This window comes from Schistocerca nitens, chromosome 2 (assembly GCF_023898315.1).
Source record: "Schistocerca nitens isolate TAMUIC-IGC-003100 chromosome 2, iqSchNite1.1, whole genome shotgun sequence".
Lineage (NCBI taxonomy): Eukaryota > Metazoa > Arthropoda > Insecta > Orthoptera > Acrididae > Schistocerca > Schistocerca nitens.
In genome coordinates, this window is record NC_064615.1 from 1,002,470,058 (window position 1) to 1,002,481,338 (window position 11,281).

The following is an 11,281-nucleotide window of genomic DNA, read 5'->3' on the forward strand; positions in this document are numbered from 1 at the left end:
GTTGGTGTCTGCACCTATTCAACATTACTGGGTGCCACTGATGGACTGCTTCTACCGAAATGATGTCACTTGTTGGTGTCGGCACCTGCTCAACATTGCTGGGTGCCACTGGTGGACTGCTTCTACTGAAAAGATGTCACCTGTTGCTGTGTGCACCTGCTCAACATTGCTGGTGCCACTAATGGGACTGCTTATACTGAAATGGTGTTACTTGTTGGTGTCTGCACCTATTCAACATTACTGGGTGCCACTGATGGACTGTTTCTACTGAAAAAATGTCACTTGTTGGTTTTTGCACCTGTTGACCATTGCTGGGTGCTACTGCTGGAACTGTCAACTGCTTATTCTTGAGCTATGGAAAGCGTTTATGTGAATATTTGTATAAACTGATTTTTTGTGTATTACTATTTGTGAAAAGTTATGAGACTCTTACCTGCACATATTCGTCATTGCTGACGCTATTGATTGAATTGTTTAACCACATAATACTTGTGTAAACTGTTATGTAAAGTCACATGTATGAAAGAATTTGTATTGCTTACTGTATTTTATATATTAGGTTATTGAAAGGTCAGTGCAAAGCCAAAATTTTATCTAGTTATATGATATTTACGCATTAATATTATCTTTTATTTTTGTCTGTATTTTTTTGACGAATTTGGTGGTATTTTCACCACCAATGCTGGCAAAAATACCATCAAATTCTAGCCCGTGGAGGAAGGGCATATGAAAGGTGGCTACACTGAGCCACAGCGCCAGAGATCGCGCTAGAGAGTATTGTTCCGCCGCCTCCACTGGCAGTGATTATTGAGATGTCGTAGTGGGCAGTGCTTGGGGAGAGCTCGTGGTAGTCAGTGCTTGTTAAGAACTCGTAGCAGAGAGTGTTTGTTGAGATGTGCTAGTAGAGAGTGCTTGCTGAGATGTGATACTGAAAAGTTCTTGTTGAGATGTGGTAATAGCGAGTCGGTGTGGAGATATATTGTAATGATTAGAGTGATTCTGGTCAATATATGAAGGTAACGCAACTTGATTTATTTTTCATTATTTAATGTCGTAAATAATGCTTCATTACAGGTTCAGTCAACAAAGCATCTGGCTTGTGTTCTGGGATTAGAGTGTAATTCTGGTTTTCTTGAGTAATTATGGTATTTTTATTTCCTTTAATTAATTCAGTATAAATGATATTTAAAGTTTCTTGTGTTGTTGAAGAAGAACCGTGCCAGATGCGTACGTTGAGTCATACTTCCACACACAGAACAGTTATACTTGTGCTTTGGTTTCGTAGGTTTTATAGTTGCTGGGGACTTAATTAATTAATTGTGTTAATGAAAATTTCCATTTCATTCTTTGTTATTGTTCTGTGCAGTCAGATAGCGTAATAATACTAGTCAGGGCCAACCGTTTACGAGACTTCGTAATGGGACAGACAGCTACGAAAAAATTAAAATTATTTGCATTATACATTTAATTAAGCCCCCATGCACCGGCTGTTATATTTGAGAGAAGGGAAAGGGTGGAACCCAGTGACAACATATAGGCTATTCCTCTCGAGTAGCACCAAGTGTGCCGCCGAGTTTAATATCCACATCCGAAGGCGGACGGATCACCATCAACAATGTAACACACCCTCACTTCCTCAAACATTGCTTAAAGGTTTGGAATTTAATCCAGGATATTATCCTTCATCTATTCATCAGACTCAGCCGAACAATCCTATGAACTTCTCGTGGTGTAGTACTTCTGGGAGATCTGCCGGCATGCTACGAATGAATCGACCTTTCTCAAAGTCAAAAAGACGCCTGTGAACGGCACGTGCACGTCCTCTGCGACCTTAATCTCAGAAGTGCTACAAACGTAGTAGCCATAACATTCTCACACCATTTTTTTACCGAGCATGGTGGCACAGTACCCGCATTAGGGAGGATGACGTTTCAAACCCGCGCCCGGCCATCCTGATATAAGTTTTCAGTGATTTCCCCAAATCGCTTCAGGCAAATGCCGGGATGATTCCTTGGCACGGCCGACTTCTTCCCCATCCTTCCCTAATCCGATGGGACCGATGGCCTCGCTGTTTGGTCCCCTACCCCCAGATCAACCAACCAACCATTCTTCACCTGCAGGAATGGCTTTTATTTGTTAAAGGTATTCACAACTGAGAATATGACTAGATTTCAGCTGCATAATGGTTTAGTGACAATGAAAATGTGTGCCAGACCGGATTTGTCGTTTATCACGAGCAGTTGCCTTAAGAACTTCAGCTACCTGAACACGACTCCAGAACCGATCCAAACTTCCATATTGAACAACGAAATTCCCAAAACAGCCGTGCAATTGAGAAGTTATTTTATTTTATTCTCGCTACCATTTTCGGTAATTCATTATGGCATCTTCAGGCCCCATATGCGCCTCTAAAAAACTGTCGATGTTGACATACTGGGCCGTATGTTTCTGGGTGACATGAATTCTCAAGTGCTTCCTTCGAAGACTTGACTGCAACTCAAGTGCTTCCTTCGAAGACTTGACTGCAACTTAAGTCTTCGAAGGAAGCACTTCAGAATTCATGTCACGCAGAAACATAGGGCCCAGTATGCCAATATCGATAACACTGGTCAACACTCATTTTCTTGCCAAGGATATTTGAGTGGCTTTAGGATGGGTTAGTGGTGCTGAGGACGAATATAGCAACCATTTATGCAGTTTGGCTCTAGTTTTTTAGATAATGCATGATTTATTCAAAAAATTAGAAAAAATTGCTAATACTGAACTCGAGCGCTACAAACTACAATGAAAAAAGAAAATAATCTTTATAAATAGCTTCTAAGAAAACCTGATAGGCATTTGTCCACGTATAAAACATAATTGAAAAGTTTCTCTATAAGTATATCATTTTCCGTCCATGACGAACCGCTTCCTGCTGCACGCTTTCCTTTTATAGGTCTCTTCAGAACAGTCACGTTGCAGATTCCAGCAATAATCTGCCATCATATGCCTGTCCCATCTTCCTTTATATCTTTCCTCTATTCCTTTCATATCTTGATGGAACCGCTCTCCTTGTTCCTCACTGAAATCACCTAGATTACGAGGAAATCGATCCAAGTGGCTGTGAAGGAAGTGCAATTTTATGCTCATGTTAGCTCCTAAGTTTTGAAAGTTAGTGAGCATGTTTTTGACCAGTTCCTCGTAATTGAGAGCTTTATGATTGCCCAAAAAACATTTTACAACAGCGACAAAACTGTTCCAGGCCGACGCTTCAGTGACAGTCATGACACTTGTAAAATTGGTATCGTTGATGAGCCTGCGAATTTGAGGACCATCAAATATTCCTGCCTTAAGTTTTTCACTACTGAGTCCAGGGAACGTATTGCAGATGTATGTGAAGCAATTACCATTTCTGTCTAAAGCTTTGGTGAATTGCTTCATTAGTGCTAACTTAATATGTAATGGTGGAAGAACAATCTTGTCCCTACTAACCAGAGGTTCATTAATGATGTTTGCTTCACCAACAGCCATATGTTCCCTTGGAGGCCATGTTTTCTGCTTCCAATGTTCGTGCTTTGCCCTACTATCCCACATGCAGATAAAACATGGGTGCTTTGTGTATCCACTTTGTTGTCCAAGCAAGAAGTTCACCATTTTCAAATCAACACAAATCAACCACTGGTGCTGCATATACTGAATTTTCTGCAGAATCATCTTGATGTTGGCATATGCTTCACAAAGTTTTGTTGAGTGGGCAATTGGAATAGATGCGTAACGATTGCCATTGTGTAGGAGAACACATTTTAAACTTCTAGTGGAACTGTCTATGAAGAGACGCCAGTCCTATGGTCTATATTCCGGCAGCCCCAATTCAAGTAAAAGTCCAGGTATATTGCTGCAATACACTGTAACCTCTTCTTGGTTGAAGTATGGAAGAAGGTTTTCTTCTCTCGTCCGGTAAGCTGTTATTTTAACACTTGGATGAAGACAGTTCTTTTCCTTAAGCCTGGATGCTAAGAGTTCTGATGCTTGCTTTGAAAGATTGAGTTCTCGTATCAAGTCACTGAGCTCCTTCTGGTCGAACTGCTGGGGTTGTGTCTCACGTCCTTCGTATTCCGAACCACTACTAGTACATTCCTCGCCGTGCACATCGTCATCTGATGATGTTAGCGTGGGTAATGTTGTGAAGGTTGGTACAGGAACATCGTTGCTGTGCACCACCGGTCTTCTTGCTGACTCCAAATCGGGATATTCCCACTTTCGTTTTTTGAACCTATTAAAACCTTTCACATTAACAATGCAAAAATAGCAATCATCTGTATGGTTCTTTTGCTCTCGCCATACCATAGGCACTCCGAAGTTTAAGCTTTTCCTTTTTCGTTTTCTCCACTGCCGTAAGCACTCCACACAGCATTTACAAACTTTATGGGGTGCCCACGCCTTGTCTTGATCTCCAAGTTTAATTCCGAAATATGCCAGATACGCTTCCTTCACAAAATGAGTGATATTCTTCCTGTTCTTTTGAAGAACGTATTCACCACAAATGTAGCAGAACTCATCTGGATGGTTCACGCAAAGACGGCGTGAAGAACTCATGTTTTCCTAAAACAAAATTGCACAAATACTAGATATTATGCAGAACTTTCTTGTATTTGCATGTCAATCACATCCAACAAACATCATTAATTGTTTTGTGTGAAATGAATACTCACCTCTTATTTGCTACGTCACGATGAAAAGGTTCTATCTCCTTGAAGCTGCACTGCACATGTGTGTGACTTTCGACCATCGCCATTTTTCTTGTTTACACTGAACGCTACCTATCGGCTGTTGCAGGGATTACCTCGGCCAGCAAATGAATGTCGAGTACCGCCGAATTCAAATCTGCACAACCCTCAATATCTTCAACACACGCACCGCACAACAGGACTGAACACATGCTGACAGTGTGATGTTTGCATGATGTAATCCTCAACCACACAGATGCACTCCCTGAGCACAATTGTTTAATAAAGATAGTACAATATCACTAATTAAAAAACAGGTAGCAAATACATTACACCATATATGGACCCTGCAGTCGATATTATCCACATGAAACTCTCATTTCCACAAATAACCTATATCTGAAAAACCAGAGCCAATTTGGAAAAAGTACAAATATACTCAGAATGAGTATCATAACAATATCCCATTTTCGTTCAAACTTCCCTGGCAACGAAAAAAAATTTTATTTTGTAGAGCTGTGTAATTTTTGAGAGGCGCATATGGGGCCTGAAGATGCCCTAATGAACTACCGAAACTGGTAGCGAAAATAAAATAACGTCACGATTGCACGGCTGTTTGGTGAATTTCATTGTTAAGTATTTGACCAGCCGCTTTCCCATGTCCACAATGGATCTGCAGAGACCAAACTTCCATATGTCACTGTGTGTCTACGTCCTTCACTCGCACAGTCGCTGTGGTTCCCGCACAGGAAGAGACTTTTATTATTATTGTCGCGGCCTTGTCTAGGAATGATATAGTGTTTGTAGTGTGTGCATTGTATGACGTTCTATGCAATGTCCTTCAGACGTGCATACCTGTCTGGTATCACGTTGCATAGTACATCGCATCACACGGACACTGCAAACAAGGTTTTATCTGTACTGAAAATAATGTCATTAATGTGTTCATGGTGTAACATTTCCAATTTCCGTCGGTGAATTAACATTCAGTTATTCTGTATTTTACCTTACTCAAGCTCTGTAATACTAAACTGAAATGTGTTTTACTCGCTTGTGACTAAAATTCACATACTACCTTTTTTCACCATACTCTTCGCTTTTACTGAACATGGCTAACTGCTCGCTGCTACGAAGGGACATTCTGGTTATCAGTTATTCCCATATCGCTAACTACCGTAACCGCTCGTAAAGCACAGTGGTCTGTCTTTGTCCTGAAACCCGCTTCACGGCCGTTTAGGACAAGTGTCGTACCGGATCGCGGAGGACACTTTACGACTGTTCTAGTGTCTGGCTTGGGAAGGTCACCGAAGTTAAACAAGCGTCTAATGCAGACATTGTAAGTAGGCTGTTTAGGTTTTTTTTATTGGTAACGCCACCTCTGTATGAAAATCACTGGCTGTGCTGTGTGCAGTCTGTGGCTGCTTTGCATTGTTGTAATACTCGCCATTGTAGTGTTAGGCAGCTGGCTGTGAACAGCGCGTAGCGTTGCGCAGTTGGAGGTGAGCCGCCAGCAGTGGTGGATGTGGAGGAGGAGTTTTGAAATTTGTCATGAACTGCTATATATATTATGACTATTGAGGTAAATACATTGGTTGTTCTCTATCAAAATCTTTCATTTGCTAACTATGCCTATCAGTAGTTAGTGCCTTCAATACTTTGAATCTTTTATTTAGCTGGCAGTAGTGGCGCTCGCTGTATTGCAGTAGCTTGAGTAGCGAAGATTTTTGTGAGGTAAGTGATTTGTGAAAGGTATAGTTTAATGTTAGTCAGGGCCATTCTTTTGTAGGGATTTTTTGAAAGTCAGATTGCGTTGCGCTAAAAATACTGTGTGTCAGTTTAAGGACAGTCAGGTACAATTTTTCAAAAGGGGACGTTTCATATGTCGACCCCTAGCCGAGGATACCTCACTGGAATCTTCTGATTTATTTCTTGTAGTTTGTGTAATTAGTGTAGCTTTTGTTTATTGCCAGCGCGTAATTATAGAGAGAATTTCCATTGTAGTTGTAGTTTTTCATTGTTGTACAGTAAAAGAGTTGTGGCATGCATGTAGATTTGCACCAAGTATTTCGCAGCTGCGCTTGCAATTAAGTAGACATTATTTCCATTGCTATGTTATTTTATTTTGCTCTTCAAATTATGCTTTTCTGTGTTGTCGTGTGAAAGATTGTGACAATAATGGCGTGTGAAAAACGTAATACTGGGCTCCAAAGTAAACTGAGAAATGACAGTGAAAACGAAAGCAGTGTGTTAGCACCACTGAGTAATGAATTAACTAATGATCAAAGTAGTAATTTGGTAATTGTGCATAGGGAAATGGAGCGGGCGGCAAACAATGGCGTAGACAGTGAAACAATTAGTGAGCAGGGAAGCATTATCGATCGGTCGGTCGGCAACAGCCCGCCTCAGGAATCGGGAATGACAGGACACAATTTTGCAAACATTGTAGACTCAGGTTTTGGGTACTCACCGTTTTCTCAAATGAGTCAAGATACATTTTCCGCTTGTCAAAATGTGAATGTTGCCGGTGCAAATTCACTGCCGAAAAGCACTGAGGAACATGTTCCAGACACCAGTGCATTGTTATTACAATTAATGCAACAAATGGGACAAAAGCTTGAAAAGTTAGACACAATGGAACAAAATCAGAGACAAACACAGCAACAGTTAGACACAATGGAACAAAATCTTCAAAAGTTAGACACAATGGAACAACACCAGAGACAAACACAGCAACAATTAGACGCAATGGAACAAAAGCTTCAAAAGTTAGACTCAGTGGAACATAAGCTTGAACAAACACGTGAAGATTTAACTACTGAGTTACATAACATCGAATCGAAATGTCAAAAAGTCTGTAATGACGTAAAAACACAAATTTGTGAGCATTTTCAACCTATTTTTTCGCGGCGTGACAATGCATTACAGAATCACGAAGCAGCCATAAAAGAACTGCAAACCATTGTTCATGAAAATCATGACACCTTGCAAGCTAAAATTGACTCAGTTGCATCTACCGATTCGGTTACGCAACTTGAAAAAACTCAGGAAAATTTAAAGGACACAGTAAATACTCTGAAACTTGGTTCAGATAAACATACAGAGGAAATAATTTCACTATCGGAGAAAGTAGCCGAACTTTCGGATCAGTTCACTAACTTATCTACGAAGGTAGATGATAATCTGAACGACACAAAACCGGTAGTCTTTAATGACACAGAAGAGTGCGAACAAATTAGGAAATTCAAACAAAATCAGAATCAAATTAATACGCAACACCAAAGAGAAATCCGCGAAGTACAAGATCAGCTGACACAGGTGATACAAGAATTACGTATTTCAGAGGACACTCGCGCCCCAATACGGGAAGAGGGACATAGAAATACGGAACAGCCACAAAATAATAACACAGGACACTTCGGAAATTATGAAAGAAATTGGCAAGGTGCACCGAATTTTGAAATGGAACCGCCGAAACGACGTAACAATGACCGATATGCGACTCGCCGACATGATGACTTTGACTATAAGCTGTTCATTACTACACGTAAATTCAAAACGTTTAAGAATTCTGCCAACGACATTCATCCACAAGCGTGGCTCCATCAATTCTCTCATTGTTTTCCTCCCAACTGGTCATTGGAGCACAGGTTAGAATTTATGTGTGGCTGCTTGGAGAATGAACCAGCTGTAAGAATGCGATCGGTCATTTACGATTGTCACAGTGAAGGAGAATTTTATCATGCCTTCCTCTCAGCGTATTGGTCTCAAGCTACACAAGACCGAGTAAAACATAGCATCATAATGATGAAACGTTTCGAACAATCTGAATTTTCCAGTCTTGTGAAATATTTTGAAGACATGTTGCATAAGAATCAGTATCTTTCAAACCCATACAGCCCCTCAGAACTCATCCGCATTTGCTTAATCAAATTACCTGAACATTTACGACATATTATTTTGGCAGGACGTTGCAAAGACGACATTGAAGCATTTCAGGGACTCCTACAAGAATTAGAAATTGACACTGACAGTCGCCGGATGCGAAAAGAGGAAAACAATCACTACAGGTCACATCCGTCACAATTCCGTGACGACAGAAACAATAACTGGACACGACAAGTCTATTCTTACAACGCAAATCGTGACCAAAACAGACACCACCCGTATGACAATCGTTGGCAGAGTAGGAATAATTTCAGGGAAAGATCACTTCTCCGCAGTAGTGACTATCACAGAGACAATCAGAGAAACAGACAATTTGGGAACCAAAATAATTATTATCAAGGGAGACAGAATAACTTTAGACGCAACGGTCCAGCGCGCAGTTACGATTCAGGGAGAAATTCTCCACCACGTGACCGACAAGAAAGAAACTACGGCATCTACCGACATGACGACAGACGATATGATCGTAACGACAGACCTGAATTGCATCAGAACTGGCGGGATTCAAACAGAGCAGGGCCCTCTCGGCAAGGCGAATTTGTAGAAGTTAGGTCTCCTAATCCCAATAACGACGCACGCCAACAAAGAGACAGACAATGACTCGCACCGCAGGCAGCCGCTTGTGCCGGCTGGCTCAGAGAAAAATAACATAGACGCTAACCTTGAGAAAAATTCCAGTATTCTTTACCGACGTATACCGCATGATAATTGCATTCAAGTTCAAACTCTAAGTACTATGAAGAGTAAAGGATTGCACCACACTTCACATGTAAAACCGTTTATTGAAAGATAATCTGCTTTTTAACTTTGTCTTTGCCATAAAACTTTTCACTTCACATTTCTAGTATGCTTTGTCAGAATTAAGAAACTGTTAACATGCAACAATGTTTGAAGTTAAATATCCAGTCAAGAACCAAGAGAACTTATTTAAACAGAAATTACGAATGCATTGTTATTGTGAATAGACGACACAGTGTTATTGTGTGTGTGCATTCTTGCTTGTTTGTTGCACGATTACGTAACGACTATAAGGCTCACATACTTAGAACATTTACCAGTACTGCTAATGAGATTTTAATGCAACATTTTGGTTTCTTTGAAAATACATTCTGAATATAAAGTGCTTTCTGAGAGATACCAGATGACACAGAGGTTAGTTTATGTGACAGCTACACGTTTTTTATCACGACGCTACTAATGAGTGACAATTTACAATGTATGACGGTAGTAACTGTTCCCGAAAGAACAGTTACTGTGGATGACCATGCAGCTTTGCTAGAAATGAAATGATAATTAAATAGACACCCTCGCTGCATACAGGCGTTGATGTACTTCTTTGGGGACATGTTGAAAATGTGTGCCCCAACCGGGACTCGAACCCGGGATCTCCTGCTTACATGGCAGACGCTCTATCCATCTGAGCCACCGCGGGCACAGAGGATAGTGCGTCTGCAGGGACTTATCCCTTGCACGCTCCCCGTGAGATCCACATTCCCAACATGTCCACATCACTACATTCGTTGTGCGCCTAATAGATGTTTGCCCATCATACTCATTACTCGTGGCAGATTAATCTACCAAGTCCCGTACGAGTTCGGGCATAGCGTGTGCGTTCGCACAAGAAGGTCAATGGCCGGGAAGCCATATTTTAACTATATATGACGGTAGTAACTGTTCCCGAAAGAACAGTTACTGTGGATGACCATGCAGCTTTGCTAGAAATGAAATGATAATTAAATAGACACCCTCGCTGCATACAGGCGTTGATGTACTTCTTTGGGGACATGTTGAAAATGTGTGCCCCGACCGGGACTCGAACCCGGGATTTTCAACATGTCCCCAAAGAAGTACATCAACGCCTGTATGCAGCGAGGGTGTCTATTTAATTATCATTTCAAATTTACAATGTTGCTTTTGCGGTGTATCTGTTTTATATCTGCACAGTTTTCTGAATTCTTCTGGAAAGAAAAACATGTTTTAGTAGTAACTTTTGTGGTATAGCTACAATGAGACAGCCTTTTCCGTAGCACAACAATACGTTACAGCACAGTACTTTCTTCATCACGGCAATAAGCGTAATAACTAAGATATCTATTCGCAAAGCATTTCATTTTTGTGTATCGTGAGGTAAGTACATGGACTTCTGCAGAACTTAGCTTTCGGAGGACGATAACTACGACACTTCCACAGAGATTATCTTACAACAAGACGCACAGTTTAGCACTACAGTACACGCATTTGAGTGATTAATTTTGTACTTAAAACATTTATTTTTAAAGATATTTGAAGTACAATGATACAAAGGTATTCCGTGATACATTTCATTCCATTGCTGTAATCTGTAACACCTGAGGGTATTATTCATTTATCCTCAGGGGGGTACAGGCTTACTTTGTGTACCATGTGTTTGGCAAGCACAAGGAGCCCTAGCTAATATGGTATTTGCTTCTACAACTTTACACATCGGTACCATATTTCTCTAACACACAAATTACACAGCTATCTGACCATTTAACTGAGAGATAAACGTTTTTACTACATCAGTGATACATGTTTACGCAATTACACAGTTGGGTAACTTCACACTTATGAAATTGTATTTCGTCTGTACTTTGTGAACTGCTCATATT

General features: G+C 40.7%; 1 non-coding gene across 1 annotated transcript; it reads right to left on the reverse strand.

Moving 5' to 3' along the window:
- Positions 1-10,009: 10,009 nt before the first annotated feature.
- Positions 10,010-10,084, reverse strand: Trnat-ugu (transfer RNA threonine (anticodon UGU)). Its single transcript has one exon. It is a non-coding gene; the product is annotated as a tRNA-Thr (tRNA).
- Between the last annotated feature and the right edge of the window lie 1,197 nt (positions 10,085-11,281).